The following is a 20,725-nucleotide window of genomic DNA, read 5'->3' as shown; positions in this document are numbered from 1 at the left end:
GTTAGTCTGCATTGCTGAAGGGACAATCTGGTGTGAAAGGCTGGGAGTTAGAGATGGTTCCATTACATTGTGGATACACATCTGAGATTTCTGAGAATGCTTTCACCCTCTGGGAAAATGTTTCATTCAATACTATGCCTAAATCAATTATCATAGATAATTTGATTTGGAGTTCAAATTGAAAGATGTTTCCAAATTCTAAATGATTGCAAAGTATCTTTTAAATACAGAAGTGGAATTTGTTTTCATACACTAGTCATTTTTTGAATTGTTTGACAGTCTGTCTTGACATGCATTTTGAAATCAATGATACAAAATACATTGTTGAAGGAGTCCTTGGGAGAATGTTTATTAATTAAAACTTGATCAGAACTTCATGCATTACATAACGGATTTTAGGAATCTAGGTGTGACACTAGTAAAGATAATGTGATAATATCAGAGGATTCCAAGGCTGCCCTCCTATTAGAGCGAGAGAGAGAGAGACACCCTAAGGATCACCATGCCTCAATCCAAAAGTGAGGTTAAAAAGACAAGCACTTTTCAGTAGCCTCAGCTGGTGTAGGAATTGAACCCATGCTACTGACATCAATATGTATCGCAAGCCAGTCATCGAGCCAACTGATTCCCCCCTACCCCCGCACTTTACTGAAGGCCAGAATTTGGGATATCTTGACAACCTGTATGTTCAAGAATTGATGTGTCAGCCCAACATCAAGAGTGTGAATTTGTAAAACCGTCTCCATGACAAATATTCTTACAAGAAACATTTTTTTACCTATTTGTCCTAAAAGTTGCATTATAAAATGAATTCCACATAGAACACTTCAACCAGAAACATTCTATGTAGTGAGTTACTATATACAACCTGTTGCAGTATTTTTTTCCTCCCTAACAAATTAAAGGCAAGTGTATTAAAATGTTTAAATCCAAATGACAGATGAACTGCTTCCATTGCAGATAAAATATAGTCTTTATAAAGATTACACAGTGAATCTTACTTGGAGCTTAATTTCTGAAGTCTGATGTTCTAGATTGTGATCCAAACTTGTATGTTATTGCAACAACAAAGGCAGTTTAATGTGTTCTTAAAAGTGCTTACCTGAATTATCATTTGAATCACTTTCTCATGAGCATTTTTTTAAACTTTGATGTGACTACATAAAGGACAGAGATTAATATTTGTTTCTATTAATACTGTTTAGTTATTTTTGTCAGTTTAATGATATCAGAAATCTATAATCCTCTATTTTTCCAACTCCCTACAATTATAACGATACAGACTCATGATTGCAGTGTTCAGAAATTAAATGATTTTTATTTGAACTCTTGGAATACTAGATGGACAATACTCAGTGGTACACCAATTTTAAAATAAAACTGAAAATTACATAAGGTAATTGTCTTTGACTGGCATGACACCATTAACTGATCTAACAATGACTGTTGGATGATTACTGCAAGACCTCATGGAATTTACCATTTTAAAAGCTAGGCTGTCAGTATGTAATACCTAACAGAATTTTTCAATCAATGGTAATTCACTTCAGATTTATTCACTGTAGTTGAACATGCTGTAGTATCTCCCCCATACTTATCTTTGCCAATTGAGTTACAATTTGTCTGTTTACAAGATTTGATGTGGTCTTTGCATCAAAACAAACTATAAAGCAGGTTACCAACCTGATTTTGAATACAGTGAGATCAGATTAAGAACCCAGTATGCACAACACCATCACCAACCTAAGTCTCCACTGCAATATACTGGACTTTGATTTCAATCTTACTGATGTTGGTTGAGAATCAACTTTCTGGGCACCATATGATACAGCTTTTATTGTCCCATGCCTTTCAATTTGTAGAATATTTGAAGATCATATAGAAAAGAATGCAAGTAATTTTGAAATGCTTATATCTTTCACTTACTTACTGGAATGCTTGAAATGTAGTAGCGAGAAATTCATTCCCTGCTCTCCTGAGTGGTTTGCATTGCTGGATACTCGACAAATGTTTGAGTACGTGAATCCATACCATGAGTCATTAAAGTCTGAAAAGTTGATATCATATTAATTTATGACCTCCCCTCACCACACACACACACACATACACACACACAGCAATTTAAAAATGTTTGTAAATGTTGCATTTTTACAGATTAATATTTTCATACAAATTTTTTAAAAAGGGCATTGTTACATATGGTTGAATACTGAAGAGAGAGCTTTGATAACCTTCTAAACATCATATATAATCAGCAGTTTGTTTATTTGCGTGGAGAGGTATTAAGGCTAGCATATAGTGTTTGGAGTACTCTGTTCTCTTCGGGTTGTGTACAGCATATAAAAACAAAGACAGCATCATGGGCAGACAGGACAGATACAAATTGCATAATTAATCGGGTGTTGAAGAAGGATACAGTGCAGGCAGGCTTTGGTGAAGTCATGAGATTATGAAGAACGGTCAAGCGTTTTTTTTAAGACAAATAAGATCAACTAATATGGGGAAGCAGAGTATGCTTGTTATTCTGCCCTATGGCTCAAAGCTAAGCTGTGCTGATTCAAATAAATGAACTTGCGTGCAATTGTTTCTCTGTCTGTTCACATAAAGGGACTTAGGGGTACTTGAAAATGAAACAGAGAAAGCTAGCACGCAGGTGCAGCAGGTAATCAGGAAGGCAAATGGAATGTTGGCCCTTATTTCAAGAGGGTTGCAGGGTAAAGTCAGGAAGTCTTACTGCATCTATACAAGGTGCTGGTGAGACCACATCTAGAGAATTATGAGCAGTTTTGGTCCATTATTTAAGGAGAGATAAGATTTCATTGGAGTCAGTTCAGAGTGGTTTAACTAGGATGATTCCTGGTATGAAGGAATTGTGTTATGAGCAAAGGTTAGACAGATTGGGACTCTACTCATCGTAGTTTAGAAGAATGAGAGGTGGTCTCGTTGAAATGTAGAGGATTCTTAAGGGGCTTGACAGGGTAAATGCTGATGGATAGATGTTTCCCTTCACTAGAGTGGAGGTTCAGAGGGCATAGTCTCAGAAGAAAGGAGCTCTAGTTTCTTTGAGAGTTGAGTGTCTTTGGAGTTCCTTGCCACAGAGAAGGATGAGGTGGGTGAAGGGCGGGGTACAGGGTCCTTGTATATACTTAAGGCTGACAAAGACTCTTGATCAGTAGAGGAATCAAGGGTGACAAGCAAAAGGCTGGAAAGTGGATGTGAAGAATGTTGGATCAGCCATGATCCTGTTGAATGGCAGACAGGCTCGAGGGGCTGAATGGCCTACTCTTGTTTCCATTTCTTATGGTCCTATGTTGTAAAATAAAACAACTTTAAAAATTGTCTGATTTTTTGTCATACATTTTTTTCAATCTGCCTTCCAAGAAGTTAAAGTGCATAGTGAAAGGCACTCATGACTGGATCAGGTCATAAAGGGGTGTAACAATATTATTCCTTCCCTAGGCTATGCTATCAAATTCAGATATTGGGCAGCACAGGAACAATTCTAAATGTAAGGCCCCTCATGAATGAAAGTACCAAACTCACTTCATCTGGCAGCATAGCAAAGGTATTACACAAAGTCAGATTTCTACCATTGCTGTACTTCGCACTCTCAAGATTTTGGGCAATTGGTAAGCTGTAAGGGAAATATAGTTCTCCTACTTGTGGATGACCATCCTTTCCACAGTGTTTGTGCAGAATGCTGAATGTGTTCTAATTTTACAATGATTTTCACCTGCCTATTTGATTCTTCCTGAATTATGTAAAAATGTGTCCACTTCAGTTTCGTATTCAGACTGTGTTTTCCGCAAAGGCATTTAAGTTTTAAGTTTCTTTTTAGTCAGCGTTGTCAGGAAAACAGGTGATCCCAAGTGAGGGCCAGGAGTTCAGTTTGTTTTCAGATCTGTTAATTAATTGAAATTGCCCTCTAATCTCTTCCTAAACCCATGTTTGATATTCTCAGTAAAGTGCATGGTGGATGGATTTTTGTTGGCAAATTAAAATGGAGAAAAAGTATATTAGAGGGTGGAGGATAAATTACAGATGAACCGGTTCTATTTGGCACAAAATATAGTATTTACAAAGATTATATGTTGTGCTTCATTTGGAATCTCAGTTTGAGTACTCATGACCCACTATTGTGAATGTTAATACAAAAAGAAATTCACTTTTTCACTATTTCACAAATGTATGTTTTATAATTGGAATAATTATAGCACTGTTGAGGATAACAGTGAAACTTTCATTAGCTGCACTGAAATTAACCACACTCTCAATTATCTGCAGTAATTAAATAGAAAACAGTTTTAGTTCTGTTGCACAATCAAATTACATAATTTCAGTTCCAAATCCCTCCGTGTGTTGTGTCCCGACAGATGTCTCATGCTTTATAATGGCTAGTGCCTGTATGGTTCTGATATTTAGTTCTGGGTCAGGAAGCAGTGGGATTTGTGAATTTGGATGCCATTTGTAATTTTTGGGCAATAAGGTTTGGGCCTTTCTAAAATAATCAACAATTTTTTTTTAACCTGCTCTGTTAATTCATAATTTCTGCTAGCTTACAGGAGCAGAGGTTTGGGTTCAAAGGTAATAATTTCAAATTCTACACTTTAGCGTAAATATTTGCCACCTGCAATGCATATCAAATTCTCGTACCCTGAAATTTCTGATATGTACATCACCTGTAAAACCAAAGCGCAGAGTCAGAAAATTCATGACACAAAGCTTTAGTAGATCAGAAATTCGTATGTGAATTCGGAATGATAATTTGCAAGACCAAATTAATCATCTTGTCTCTCAACGTTTTGTGCCAGATAACACACTCTTAATTTTAAGGGGGAGAAATGCAACTTCAACAAAAATTACTATCACAGGCACAGAATTGTCAATTTTGACTAAACAGTGGCACACTAACCTTTGGGTCAGAATGTTGTGATTTCAAGTTTTATTATTGAAGAAACTAAGTGTCAGAGTTACAGTTTAAAAGCGATTCCTCATAAAATAGCTCTAATTAAGTGACTCAGTGCCATTACATTGCAAATGGTAGATGAAGCTAGTGTGGTAAGCCCTGTAGTTGCAGAAACATGTTATTCTAGAAAAATCTCAAACAGTTCATCCCAAAATTTAGCTGTTTTTGGAACTTCAAAATTGTGTGACCTTTTGGTGAGAAGCTGAGATAATGTATTACACCTTTGATACTCTATTTATTTAAAATATATTTTCATAAAATTGTTAAAAGCATGTAACTGTTTAAATTACGCAGTACATAAGGTGAAAAGTACAGATTATTTTAATACACAGCGTGAGAAAAGTCACCATACTTGACAATACAGGTATTGATGCCTGCAACTCATGTTAAATATTTTTAGGTGCTGACAGCCTGAGGGCTTGTGTTAAGACATGGGATAAACCCTCCTGATTAATTTAAAACCAGCAACACAGAAAAGATTTACCCGGTGCAGTAATCTGTAAAAATTCAAGTGACCAAGAACTAATTAAAGTAAAAATGAACAATTTTATTTCTTAAAGTATAACAGAATAATTAACTAACAACTATTTACAATTCCTTCCTCTAACCTATCTTTTACCTTCCCTTCTATAATATTAGTCTGATAAAGCTCCCAATTAATATTTACAGAAAATTCAAATGTTAAAACCAGCCAGCGGTCTTCGTCGGTAGGTCGGCTGTCCAGGTCAGCATTGAGGTTTTTCTCTGTGCAAACTCCTCTAGACAGGTACCTCTCAGAGAGTTCTGACTAACAGTTTACATCTGTTGGTCTGGTGGCAGTTCTTCTCGAACTGTTCAATTTTCCCCGGTCTTACACCCCAAAGCATCGGATTCTGTCATTGGCTTTTAAGATTGTTAATATAATCAATTCAAACTTATTGGACTTTGGTATTTTTCAGTATATAACTTGAACCGATTGGCCTAATTCGAATCTGTTTTGTCCTTTCCAGGTGACCAGCTGCCCCAGTAGCTGGAGCACATGTTACGTTGTATTTTACTGAGAACACTTGGTGCTGTCACTGCTAGCTTTTACTCTCTTAAAAGTATAGTACACCCACATCTTTATAACAGTTGTTACTTCCGTGCTACGGTATACTACGGTAGGTGGGCCTGCGATATCCCAAGCTATAAGAAGACTTTGACATCATTTTTGCTTTCAATGCTCTTTAAAAATAACACAGCTCTCATTTGGCATTAAATGTTTTTGGTTGGAAGTGCTCAAAGGTGTTAAATTGAAGCACTCAAAGGTGTCAGTTGACTTCAAATGCAATCAGCAATACATATATTAAGAAAAACATTTCAAAAATAAAGCAAATTTAATAGTAAAGATCTGAATTTACGTTTTTTAAAAATTTGGTGTAAATAACCAAACAATCATCACGGCTACCAAAATACTTAAATTTAGTTATTAAACCTCTTCATACACATAGACCAAACCCTCTAGTTTAAAACAAACCCAAAAATGATTATGATATTGAAGTATAGATCTAGCATTACAGACCTTGCATTACATTTACATTATGAAAATGAGAATGATGAAAAGATGGTAACTATTAAGCCAATGAGAATCATAAAATCAATGAAAACCATGAAAATGACACTAACCATTAGAAACAATGGAAACTGGAGACCCAACAGTTCGTAATTAGCAACTTGCTTCTCATTACTTGACCGCATTCTTGCCAGATCCTGAGCGACAGTCTTGTGTTTATGCAGTAGGTGTTAATAGTGTGGTTGATATTAAATGATCAGCTTCCTGCATAGAGAAATTGATTTTGGAATTCTTGCTGTCTGGAACCTGGACGTTGGACTGGTAAGAGCAAGTCTGTTCTGAGTGCACAATTTGGATAGCCAGAATATCATTTTAGAGAGTTGTGATATCCCTGTGGATACGTCACAGGATACCTTTCAGGACTCCTTTGTGGGGGAGGTGTCAGATACCCTTTAGATGGTTAACTGGAGGGTAGATTGTGTGAAAGTGGTGCATAAGCTCCTTGGAATTGTGATGCCTACATCCTATGAATTATCTTTTAAAAAAAATTAAGAATGCCAGTGATGCTGAGGGGACAGTGATATATATCCAAGTGTCAGGATTGAGAGTGACTTGGAAGGAAACGTGCAATTGTGGTGCTCCTGTGTATCTTGCTCTTCTGGGTAGTTGTCGATTGAAAGGTACTGTGTAAGGAGATGTGATAAATTAGTGCATTGCATCTTGTAGTTCATACACGCTGCTGCTTCTGAGTATCAGTAGTGGAGGAAGGAGATTCTTGTGGATGTGGTCCCCATTAAGCTAGCTGCTTTTTGAGTGTTGTTGGAGTTGCACTCATCCAGCCAAGTGTGGAGAATTCCACCACATACTTGATTTGTGCTTTGGAGATGGTGAATAGACTTTGGACTGTCAGGAGTTGAGTTGCTTGCTATAAGATTCCTAGCCTCTGACCTGCTCTTGAGGCCACTATATTTGTATGACGAGTCTAGTTCAGTTTCTGGTCAGTTGTAACTTCTAAGATGTTAATACTGAATGGTAATTCCATTTAATGCTAAGCAACAATGCTTCGGTTCTCTCTTGTTGGAGGTGGTCACTGTGTGGTACAAAAGATACTTGGTCAGTCCAAACCTGTGGGCTATCAGTGTTTTTCTGCATTTAGAAGTGGATTGCTTCAGTATCTGCGGAATTGTACAGTTGTCACCCTTATGATGGAAGGAAAATCATTTACAAAGCAGTTCAAGATGGTTGGGCCTTGGAAGCTATTTTTGAGGAGCTTCTTTAGTTTCGTTTACAAGTTAAATTAGTCACAGTGTACATAATTGTTGTACATCAACTGCAATTAAACAGATATAAATGTAATGCCTCACTTGTTTAATCATATCAGAATTATCAAACTGAAGCCTAATGAAACTAATACTTTGCTAAGCATTGACTTCCCGAAAGGGAAGTTGGGGTAAGTGCTGGAGGAGCCTCGTTTGGATCTGTTCCCAGGACATCTTAGGTGACAAAGTCCCCTTTGGTAGTCTTGGGGATTGTGAAAAGTGTTTAAACTCATTGGAACTTATAAAGTTCTCAACAAAAAAGTGCATAAAAAGTGGTAGACATTTGAGAGTGTTTATAAAAGTTTAGAAACTTTTAGGATTTTTGTTGCAGAATTGATTTTTTAAATTATAATTTTGCAAAGGGATACCCCACCCCTCTCCCATTTATCCCTCCACCCCTGAGGTTCCTAGCCTTACTCCTGATGAAGGACTTTTGCCTAAAAGGGTAATTTTCCTGTTCCTCGGATGCTGCCTGATCTGCGCTTTTCTAGCACCACAGTCTTGACTAGGACTCTATTTGCTGTAGTTCAGAAGAATGGGAGAGGAATCTCATAGAAACCTGTAAGGTTTTAACAGGATTAGACATGGGTATATGCTGAAAGGATGTTCCTGATGGTGGGGGAGTCCAGAACCAGGGTCACAGTCTAAGGATGCAGGGTAAACATCTAGGAGTGAGATGAGGAGAAATTTCTTCACCCAAAGAATGGTGAGCCTGGAATTATCTACCTATGAAAGCAGCTGAGGCCAAAACATTATTTGATTCAAGAAGAGATTGGAGATAACACTTGGATCTAAAACAATAAAAGACTAATGGAGAAAAGCGGGAACAGGCGGTTGAATTGGAAAGTCAGCCATGATCATAATGAATAAATTGTCTTCTTCAGATCTTTGGATTTTCTTCATAAGTTAAAGCCATCATTGACTAGGTTATGATACATGAAACTATAGTAAAAATGTTTTCCCCTATGCTGTAACTTTATCACAACTGAAGATGCCATATTACTTAATAGTTTGTAGTACAGACTCAGCATATGTTACCTTCGAGTAAATTCGCCAGTTTTTCAACGGCCTTTCCCTGCCCCACTAGGAAGTGTCTGCCATTGTGCTTTTAAAATTCACTTCATTCAATCCTGAGTATTTGAGTGACTTCCAGCAGATGGACATCCTCTGATGACTCAATCATTAAACAGAGAAGTGATGCTCACAAGCATTGTGCTTGTTGATGTACATACAGGAGCACTCCCTTTCCCATCATGGCACAACTGTGCCCACTCTGTGTTATCACCCAGTGTCCCCTCACGGCTCTTCTTCCCCCCCCCCCCCCCACTGATCTGTCAAATTAACTGAGCCCAAGAAAGACCGTTTGTATTGACTTTGTGTAAGAATTTGAAGGCTGACCATTTGTATTTACCATCCCCCATTCCAGGACATTTTGCCTCACTTTTAATTAAGAGATAATTTAAAATATAGCCATTTTGTAAACACCATGATTTTCTAAATTTGCAAGAATTTGCTCCTCATTAGGGATTTTCCAATTTGTTCATGTTCATTTAAGTGTTGATGTAATTCTGTGGCAGTTATTTGCACATGTAAGTTTTGTTTAGATTTCATGAATAATAACAGTGGATTATCCTCAGAAATCCTACTGCATTTGTGCTTGTTCTGACCATCATTCAGTCACAGAACTCTTGCCTCTTGAAAACCTTATTGTCCCAATCTCACCTCCCACAAATGTTCTATCTAAACTAGTTGGTTGCATTGCATTGTCCTTTCAGATTGCTGTTTGGACTTGCTTTTTTTCCCCATTTATGGCCAGTATTTATTGCCCTGCCCAAATTGCCCTTCTGAAGGTAGTATTGAGCTGCCTTTCTGAACTACTAAGCTCATGTGCTGTTTTTAGAACCACAATGCTGTTAGGATGGGAGTTCCAGAATACCCAGTAAGGCTGAAGAAAGTCAATATATTTTCAACCCTTGTGAATAGCTTGGAGTGGAACTTAGGGTTGGTGTGGTGTATTTGTGTCTCTGCTGCCATTGTCCTTGTGGAACAAAATGGTTCTGGGTTTGGAATGTGCAGCAAAAGGAATATCGATGACTTTCTGCAGTGCATCTTGTTGATGTTACGCTGTGTTGCTACTGAGTGTCACTGGTGGTGGAAATGAATTTTTTTCAGATGTGCCAATCAAGCTTTATCTTGGATGGCATCAAGCTTCCAGAGTGTTGATGAAGATGCACATATACAGGCAAGAGGTGTGTATTCCATCACACTCCTGGCTTGTGTGTTATAGTTGGTAGACAGGCTTTAGGGAGTCAGGAGGTGAGTTACTCACTGCAGGACTCATAGACTCTGACCCTGTCTTGTAGCCACTGTATTTATATAGTTTGTCCAATTCAGTTTCTGGTCAAAGGCAACCCCAAGAATGTTGCTAGTAGGGGAATTCAGTCATGATAATCCTGTTGAATCTCTAGAGATGACGGTTAGGTTCTCTCTTGTCAGTGATGGTCATTGCCTGGCATTTGTGTGGCGCAAATGATGCTTGTCACTTGTCAGCCTAAACCTGGATGCTTTTCAGGTCCTCCTGTATTTGGACGTGGACTGTTTTTGTATCAAGAACCATGAGTGGTGCTGAATATTGTGCAATCATCAGCAAACATGCCCATTTCTGACCTTATGAATGGGGAGAAGGTCACAATCATACAGTCATAGTCAAAAAGCACAGAAATGGACTCTTCGGTCCAGCCAGACCATGTCAACCAGCCCAGACTAAACTAGTCCCATCTTTCTGCTCCTGGCCCATATCCCTGCAAACCTTTCTTATTCATGTACTAATCCAAATATCTTTTAAATGTTTGTAATTGTACACGTATCCACCACTTCCTCAGGAAGTTCATTCCACATATGAACGACCCTCTGTGTAAAACATTTGCCCCTCATGTCTTTTATAAATCTCTCTCTTCTCACCTGAAAAATGTGTCCCCTAGTCTTGAAATTCACCATCCGAGGGAAAAGACAACAATCATCTATGAAACAGCTGAAGATAGTTGAGCTGAGGATATTATGCTGATGAACCCCTGCAGTGGTTATCTGGAATTGAGATGGCTTACCTTCAACAAACTATGTGCTGGGTATGACTCCCACCTGCATGGTGTTTTCCCTCCCGATTCTCATTGCCTCAAGTTTGGCTAGGTCTCCTTGATGCCACACTTGGTCAAATGCAACTTTGATATAAAGTTCATTCACAGTGCAGTCCTGAACATGGTCAGAAACCCAAAATACATGCTCGATGCTTGAACGTTTTTAACAAGTGATTCCAAAATGTGTTTTTACAAGAGCTGATGCAGCCATAGATGCCTATGGATTAAGTGACTGGTTTGAGAAGTACCTACACCTATCAATGTGAAGGAAACTTCAAACAAGAGCCCTTTAAAAGGGTGTGTGAGGCAAGTCAAAACAGCCTAAACTAATCTTGAGACTACAAAGATAATGATGCCCTCTTCTTGATTGCATGTCGCTTCCTTCGAATGACATCTCAAGCTGCAAACACCTTTTATGTTTGCCCTTCAAAAAATGCAGAATGTTAAGTTAAAAGCCAGTTTCAGATTGACTGACATGACGAGTGCAACTGAATACACTTGTACCTAGCAGCCTCGGCATGAGTGATACTATGTTATGGTAGTCATGGTCAAAGAACTATTCCCTAGTTATCCCTGTGTTGAAGGAAAATATCTTTCCTAATTCCTATTGCTGAAAATTTGTTGAAAAGAAATAACATGACAGTAAAGGACTCTCTCTTTCTCCCTGAATTCTAGAATTTGGGCTTCATTAAAAGGCATCAAAGTGTAGAATCTCAACCAATCTGCAAAGCTAAGGATGGCGAAGTCAGCTGTTTTTACCTAGTCATGCCAATGTTACCAGTAACCTTCAGTGCAGTGGCCACAGCATTTAATTATTTGTTTCTCATGAACAATTCAGAGACTTATCCCTATATCTATCTTGTTAAACATTTTGTCTTTGTGACTTGTCACTTATTTCTAACCTATGTGTCTTTGAATTGCATAAGTTTTTTTTCTCTCGTGCAATAATTAATGAATTATTGAAACTTGAAGGAAACCTGGATAAATTGACTCAGTTAAATCATAAGTTCAGTTGGATCCAGGAGAAAGGTATCCATAATAGAAGTGATCCTTTTTATTGAGTATAGGAGTTGGGAAGTCAAGTTGCAGTTGTATAGACATTGGTTTGGCCACTTTTGGAATACTGCATGCAATTCTGGTCTCCCTGCTATAGGAAGGATGTTATGAAACTTGAAAGGGTTCAGAAAATATTTACAAGAAAGTTGCCAGTGTTGGAGGGTTTGATCAATAGGGAGAGGCTGAAAAGGCTGGGGCTGTTTTCCTTGGAGTGTCAGAGGCTGAGGGGTGACCTTATAGAGGTTTATAAAATCATGAGGGGCATGGATAGGATGAATAGGTAAGGTATTTTCCCCCAGGATGTGGAGTCCAAGATTAGAGGTTTAAGGTACGAGGGGAAAGATTTTAAAGGGACCTCAGGGGCAACCTTTTCGCACACAGGATTGTGTATGGAATGAACTGCCAGAGGAAGTGATGGAGGCTGGTATAATTCAACATTTCAAAAGGCATCTGGATGGGTTTATGAGTAGGAATCGTTGAGAGGGATATGGGCCAAATGCTGGCAAATGTGACGAGATTAATTTAGGATATCTGGTATTATGGATGCAGAAAAGATGTTTCAGGACTCATATATTGAGGTAGAATGGGCTGAGATTAGACACAGGAAAGGAGAGGTCACACCTTTGCAGGTTTTCTATAGACCTCCGAATAGTTTGAGGGGTAGAGGATTGGGTAGCAAAGAAGATCCTCGATAGGAGCAAGAGTGACAGAGTGGTTGTTATGGGGCCTTTAACTTTCCAAGTATTGACTGAGAATACTGTACTTTAAGTATTTTAGGTCAGTTTTTTTGTCCAGTGTGGACAGGAGGGCTTATAGACACAGTTGAGGCCATATTAGATTTGATACTGGCTAATGAACCCAGCCAGGTGTTCGATTTGGAGGTAGGTGAGAACTTTGGTGACAGTGATCACAATTTGTTTATGTTGACTTTAACAATGGAAAGGTGAAAGTATAAGCCACAGGGCAAGAGTTATAGCTCGGGGAAAGGCAATTGTGATGCAATTAGGCAAGATTAGGATGCATAGGATGTGAAAGGAAACTGCAGGGGATGGGCACAATAGAAATGTGGAGGTTATTCAAAGACCAGCTACTGCAGATCCTTGATAAGTATGCACCGGTGAGGCAAGGAGGAATTTGTTGAGTGCAGGAGCCGTGGTTTACTAAGGAAGTTGAATCTCTGGTCAAGAGGAAGAAGAAGGCTTATGTTGGGAGGAGAAATGATGGCTCAGTTAGGGCACTTGAGAGGTACAAGTTAGCCAGAAAGAATTGAAAGAGCTAAGAAGAGCCAGGAGGGGACATGAGAAGTCGTTGGTGGATAGGATCAAAGAAAACCTGAGGCTTTCTACATGCATATCAGGAATAAAAGAATGACTAGAATAAGATTAGCGCCAATCAAGCATAGTGGTGGGAAGTAGTACGTGGAGTCAGAGGAAATAGAGGAAGAGCTAAATGAAAACTTTGTATCAGTATTCACAGTAGAACAAGACAATGTGGTCGGGGAGAAACTGAGATCTAGGCTACTAGACTAGATGGGATTGAGAGTCAAGGTTAGAGTGGTGCTGGAAAAGCACAGCAGGTCAGGCAGCATCTGACCTGATGAAGGGCTCCTGCCTGAAACGTCAATTTTCCTGCTCCTTAGATGCTGCCTGACCAGCTGTGCTTTTCCAGCACCACTCTAATCTTAACTCTGATCTCTAGCATCTGCAGTCCTCACTCTCGCCCAGATGGGATTGATGTTCACAAGGAGGAGGTGTTAGCAATTCTGGAAAGTATAAAAATAGCTAAGTTCCCCTGGACCAGATGGGATTTATCCTAGGATTCTCTGGGAAGCCACGGAGTAGATTGCCACGCCTTTGGCTTTGATCTTTATGTCGTCATTTTCTACAGGAATAGTGCCAGAAGACTGGAGGATAATAAATGTTGTTCCCTTGTTCAAGAAGGGAGAGTAGAGACAACCCTGGAAATTATAGACCTGTGAGCCTTACTTTGGTTGTGGGTAGAGTGTTAGAAAGGGTTAGAAGAGATAAGATTTATAATCATCGAGGGAGGAATAAGTTGATTAGGGATAGTCAATACGGTTTTGTGAAGAGTAGGGTATGCCTCCCAAACCTTAGAGTTCTTTGAGAAGGTGACCAAATAGAAGGTGGATGGGGGTAAAACGGTTGATGTGGTGTATATGGACTTCAGTAAGGCGTTTGATAAGGTTCCCCATGGCAGACTATCACACAAAGAATGGAGGCATGGGATCGAAGGTAATTTAGTGATTTGGATCAGCAATTTGCTAGCTGAAAGAAGACAAAGGGTGGTGTTTGATAGAAAATATATATCCTGGAGTTCAGTTATTTGTGGGCTACCACAAGGATTTGTTTTGGGTCCACTGTTGTTTGTCATTTTTGTGAATGACCTGGATGAAGACATAGAAGGATGGGTTAGTAAATGTGCAGATGACACTAAGACGGTTTGGCCTGAAGAATACAGTTAATGTTTGTTCTCTTTTCTATCGTTCCTCATGTTTTCCCTTCCTTTCTTTCTCCCTAACAATTTTCTTTTTGGAAAGGAGGGAAAAGACCTTGGAATAAGTTGTTTCTAATTTTTTTTACAAACTGGGTTTTCTGATGGGAAATTTTGTGGATGTTCTTCGTTGTCTCTCCCCCTTGATTTTTGTTTGTTCTGTTTCTCTTTTAGTCGCAAGTAGGGGTGACATGAAACTAGGGATAGGTGGAGTGTGCATCCTGACTTTGTCTTTTTTCTCTTAATTTAAGGATCATCTCCTTGTTTTTTTTCCTGGCCTATGGCTGGGCACAGTACGTGTTTGAAGGAGCTGTGAAAGAGGGGATGGGTAAGGTGAGTGCCCCCAATGTCTTCCATTCAAGGTTTTAAATTTGGTTTTCTTTGTAGTTTTTTGGTAGTAATAGTTGTTCACAGTTATGATAGAATTGTTATTGTATATATAGTTCTTCGACTCTGAGTCTTTATTTACTTATGCTTGGTGCTTTGTAAGCAGTTTCTCCCTCTGAGGGGTTCAAGGGTCTCTGAAAGTGGATATGGCTAAGTATCTTATTAAATGGTGCACCTGGAACATTAAGGGAAGTCATTCGTCTGTTAAAAGGAAAAAAGTGCTTTCTAGCCTTAAAAGGAAAAGGGTTGATATTACTTTGTTGCAGGAAATTACAACAAGGGGGTTATGACCGGGTATTCTTTTCATCCTTTACTTCTAAAAGTAGGGGAGTGGCGGTACTTATCCAGAAAACTCTTTCATTCACATTATTAGAGCAGGTGAAAGATGAGAAGGGACGGTTTGTGATACTTAAAGCCCTGATACATGGGGAGGAATACAGCATTTTAAATGTCTACTGTCCTCCGGCACAACCCCTCAAATCTTTGATTAGTGCTTTCTCTAAATTGAGTGCTTTTGGAACACGGCACATTATTATATGGGGGGGATTTTAATTGTTTTTTGGATCCAACAGTGGACAGGATGCCTTGTGGGCCCCCAACTATTTTTTCACAGGCCAAGCTGGGAGCTGACTTATGCGAGGAGTTGGGGCTGGTGGATATTTGGAGATGTCTTAGCCCTACTGGCAGGGACTTCACCTTTTTTACAAATCCACATAAATGTCACATGAGGATTGACCTCTTTCTGGCTCCATCGGCCCTTCTGGATTCGATTATGGATTGTAAAATTGGGAATATAGCTATCTCTGATCATGCGGCAGTATATTTGGAGGTTAAGGCCAAGAGTGAAGGGCTAAGTTTGCAGCACTGGCATTTGGACCCTCTTCTCCATAAGGATTCCAAATTTGTGGAACGCTTTTTGAAGGAGTTTCAGGAATTCTTGACTATCAACTCAGGCACGGCTAATAGTCCGTCTCTGCTATGGGAGACTGCTAAGGCCTTTGCTAGGTGATTAGCTATTTTGTATTTGGCTAGCTGGTAACGACAGAAGGAGGAACAGCAGCATCTGCTTGAGATGTGGTTGAAAGCCGCGGAGGCAGCACATTTTGCGTAGCCTTCGGTGACTAAGCTGTAGTGGATCACGCTCCTCCGGGCTACCTTGAATTCAATACTGACACAAAATGCAAAGAAAGAACTTGCTTTTGCTAGACAAAGGCTGTTCAAATATGGGGATAGGCCAGGGAAGTATTTAGCGTAGCTGACTAGGAAAATGCATGCTCCCCAATCCATAACTGCAATCAGAGACAGTGTTGGGTCCTTACATATGATGCTAAAAAGATCAATGAGGCTTTTTGGAACTTTTACTCTGAATTGTATTGGTCTGAAGGTTGCGAGGACAGGAGGGCTAAAATGGAGACCTTTTTTAAATAACTCGGACCCCCCCCCCCCAGGGGTAACCTTAGAACAGGCCTCTCTCCTTAATGTCCCTTTGTCAGTTCAGGAAATACCGGGAAGCAGCTGGGCAACTTCAGAGTGGGAAAGTGCCTGGCCCTGATGGTCTCCCGGGTGAGTTTTATAAGGAGTTTATAGGGATTCTGTCAGGGCTGATGTTGGAGATGTACAATCACTCTTATATGCGTGAATGCCTACCACCATTTTTGAGAGAAGCTAATATTTCCTTAATACTTAACAAAGGGAAGGTTCCTGAGTTTTGTGCCTCATACAGGCCCATCTCTCTATTAAATTCAGATTTCAAGATTCTGTCTAAGATCCTGGCGCTGAGATTGGAAAAGGTGTTGCCCCACATTATTAAAGAGGACCAGACAGGCTTTATAAGGGGCCGTAGGTCCTCTAATAATATTAGAAGGTTGCTGAATATGGTCCAAGTTTGTCAGCAACGATCAGTTCAGGGGTTGGTGATTTCCTTAGATGCAGAGAAAGCATTTGACCGGGTGGAATGGCCGTATCCTTTTTATGTCTTCGAACAGTTTGGGTTGGGTGGAGTCTTTGCTGAGTGGGTGAAGGTTTTATATTGCCACCCTCTGGCTGCGGTCATCACCAACGGGGTGAAGTCTGGGGATTTTACAATTGGTAGAGGTAGTCGGCAAGGCTGCCCCCTCTCACCATTGTTGTTTACGTTGGTGATAGAGCCGCTGGCAGAGGCCATTCGTCAGAAAGTCCACATAACCGCTCCGGAAGTGGGATCGAGAGAGCACAAGATTACACTGTACGCGGATGATGTCCTTCTGTTTTTATCGAACCTGATGACCTCAGTACTCCATTTGATACAATGTATCAATTCATTTGGGGCAATTTCAGGACATAAGATTAACTTTGCAAAATTGGAGGCTATGCCTTTGGGGAACCTTTGTGGGCGGCACGGTGGCACAGTGGTTAGCACTGCTGCCTCACAGCGCCAGAGACCCGGGTTCAATTCTCACCTCAGGCGACTGACTGCGTGGAGTTTGCACATTCTCCCCGTGTCTGCGTGGGTTTCCTCCGGGTGCTCAGGTTTCCTCCCACAGTCCAAAGATGTGCAGGTCAGGTGAATTGGCCATGCTAAATTGCCCGTAGTGTTAGGTTAGGGGTATTGGTGGGTTGCGCTTTGGCGGGTCGGTGTGGACTTGTTATGCCGAAGGGCCTGTTTCCACACTGTAAGTAATCTAATCTAAAAAGTAATCTAATCTAATCTAATCTAAACCTTAAGGATGTGCCAGAAGTTGAAGGTGGCTCTAAGTTCCCTTTTAAGTGGTCACGGTCAGGATTCTGATACCTAGGCATTTTTATTACCCCCAAGTTTGATCTGTTATTTTGGACTAACTTTGCTCACTTGCTCAACAATATTAGGCAAGATCTCCATAGATGGGAGGCTCTTCCAATTTCATGGCTGGGCCAAATATATCTCATTAAGATGAATGTTCTTCCTCGTTTGCTTTATTCCATGCGTATGCTCCCTATAACGTTTCCCAGGTCAACACTAAGGAAGCTTTGGGGTGGTTTGGTTCCTTTGTCTGGCTTCGTGGGCTGCCCATCATCAAACTTACTAAATTGCTGTTGCCTCAAGGAGAGGGAGGAATTGATTTCCCAGACATCAGAAGGTATCAATTGAATTCCCTGCAGTCCTTTGTCTGCAATTGGGCAGGTAACGATCCAAACTCAATATGACTGGATATCGAGGTTTCTCAAGCAAAGTGCCCTCTTATTAACCTGTTGTTCATGGATAAGATGAGGACAGTTATGGATCACTGCCGGAACCCCATTGTCATTAGTACAGTCAAGGCATAGAGGGCGATGCGTCAGAGTGAGGGTTGTTTATCCAAGACTTCACCACTTACACCTATAGTTGGCATGCCAGGGTTCCGATCAGGGATGATGGACTCAGGGTTCAAACTATAGGCAGCGAGAGGAGTTTCTAGTTTGGGAGACTTGTTTGAGGGAAAGGTCGTGATGTCTTTTGAGCAACTGAGTCGCAAATATGGGTTGCCCAGAAGAGATCTTTTCTGTTTTTTTCAGGTTAGAAGAAGACTACACTTCTCACTAAGCCCTATAAGCCCGATACAGAGAGGTTGTTGCTACGTTCCTCAAGCACCCTTTCAGTTAGTGCCCTCTATCGCCTGCTGGGTGGCAGGGCCTGGCAGGATATTAACTGGTTATGTGAGGCCTGGGAGCAAGAGCTAGGAGTGGAGATCTCTTCTGAGACATGGGAGAACATATGGGAGAATACTCGAAAGATCTCAGTCTGTAACAGGACATGCGCTACGTAGTTAAAAGTTCTGCACAGGGCTCATCTAGCACCAGACCTTCTGGCGAAGTTTAAAAAAGGGGCATCTTCAGTGTGCCCCAAATGTAAAATAAGTGTAGGTACTCTTACCCGTTGCTTCTGGACATGCCACAGGTCCCGTGTTTATTGGAGCGCTGTGGCAGGAGAGATAGGGAGGGTATTGAGGACTGAAGTCAAAGCAGACCCGATATCTCTTCTCTTAGGTCTACTGAATTTACCATCTTTAGACAGACATGGGACGAAACTATTTAATATTCTTGCATACTGTGCACGAAAGAATATTCTGATGAACTATGTGTCTGAGAACCCACCGGGCTTTCTGGGATGGCAGAAATTAATTATGGAGCACATTCGCTTGGACTTTTTTTACAAACATGGTGCACCACACAACAGACCATTTTTATAAGACATGGCAGCCCTACTTGAGTTATTTGGATATAGATTTGTCAGTTATTTTAATTAGGGTGTTTGTTTAACTAGGGTGGTTAGATTTGTCAAGCCCTGGGCCCTGGAGAGAGTCTCCTGAGTTAATACGGGTATATATACAATGCTCCTGTTCCTTTGTTTGGGAACTTTGCGCCGATCATAGCTGTTCTGTATTTTGTGGTTTGTTTTTTGCTTTTTTTTGGTGCTGCTTTGCACAATGTTAGGGTTTGTTTTGTATTATAGGGTAGGTTAGTAGTTAGTAGACAGTGGTTGTATTCTAACTTGTGTTATTTTTTCTTTTTATTATACTGATATTTGTTATTGATTGTGTTTTTCAATAATTTTATATGTTTGTAAAGTTAAAAAAAAATTGCTAATAAATATATTTACAAAAAAATCTTCAGTTCTGTGTTGAGAAATGGATGCACTTGCAGACGTATCATCTTTGGAATTGGTTGCAAAACTGAAACCTTGCCTGCTCCCATTGTTTCTGAGGTGTAACTTGAACGCATATCCTCTGATTTAGAATAACACGTTTGAGAGATTCGTTATTACCTTTCGTTCCTGCCAGAAATCCTTTGCCCAGCCATTGACTCAATCTGGCTGTCTCTTGCGACAGTCTGTAGTTAAACTGGACTTTGATCTTCTGATCACATACCTTCTCTCACACCATTATTACATAAACGTGTGCAATATCTATCTCAGCTCAGATTCCAGAAACCCTGATCTATGAGTTATTTAGGTTTAGATTTGACAATGTCAGCTGTGTCCTGTTCAACCTTGCACCTTTCACGTGCCTGAAACTTGAGATCATCAAATACTCTGCTTCCCTCATCTGACCCCTTGCAAATTTTGTTTCCTGTGGTTCATAATCTATGTTGGTATTCAAACATAAACTTTAAAATTTCTATCCTCTTTTTAAATTTTCAGTCTTCACCTTTCCCTATCTGTGTAGCCTCCATTCCAACAAGCCCTTGGTGAGATCTTTACTCTCCAGTTTCAGATGTTTCTGGATCACTGTATTGCTGCATCGTTGGCAGCTAAATCTTTGTTGGTCCAGGCTTTAAACTCTGGACTTCCCTTCCATACCTCTCTACCTCACTGCTTGGAACTCCTTTGTTAAGTTCCTCCAACGATCCACTTTTTTTTGGTCAGGATTTGCAGACCCACACTAATACCCTACTTATGCAAGCTGGTGTCAACTGTGCCTAATAATTTTTCTGTAAGGCATCTTCCAAAATGTGTTCTTTGTTTTCAGAGTCCTATCTAAATGTAAGCTGTTGCTTTAGTATGAGCACATTAAGAGGCCCAGCTATATTGGCAATGCCAGTTTCATTCGTTCTTGCAACAAAGTCGGAGGCAGAGAGTGTTTGTTAGTTATGGTAGTTTTCACTGAAATCCCATTTATCTGTACACAAAGCTGTAGCCGGGTCACAGATTTACCTTTTGATTTCTGCTTTGGTTAAAAGTATTAGTGAGGTTGGAGCAGAGCAATCACTCTTAATAAATTATAGACAGTTCATTTCTGGAATAAAGAAATATGAATTGATGTGGGTCTATTTGAAGGTCAAAAGCCTTGTAATTTTGATGTTATAAATTAAATAGTAAACAATATTT

The 20,725-nt window shown here is 40.0% G+C and overlaps 1 protein-coding gene across 3 annotated transcripts in view; it reads left to right on the top strand.

Moving 5' to 3' along the window:
* nt5dc1 (5'-nucleotidase domain containing 1) overlaps positions 1-20,725 on the top strand; it is a 554,582-nt gene that overhangs the window by 122,929 nt on the left and 410,928 nt on the right. The window lies entirely within an intron of this gene.

The sequence above is a fragment of the Chiloscyllium punctatum genome, chromosome 3 (genome assembly GCF_047496795.1).
Source record: "Chiloscyllium punctatum isolate Juve2018m chromosome 3, sChiPun1.3, whole genome shotgun sequence".
In the NCBI taxonomy this organism is placed as follows: domain Eukaryota; kingdom Metazoa; phylum Chordata; class Chondrichthyes; order Orectolobiformes; family Hemiscylliidae; genus Chiloscyllium; species Chiloscyllium punctatum.
The sequence above is the reverse complement of the archived record's forward strand: the minus strand, read 5'-3'. Positions and strand labels throughout refer to the sequence as shown.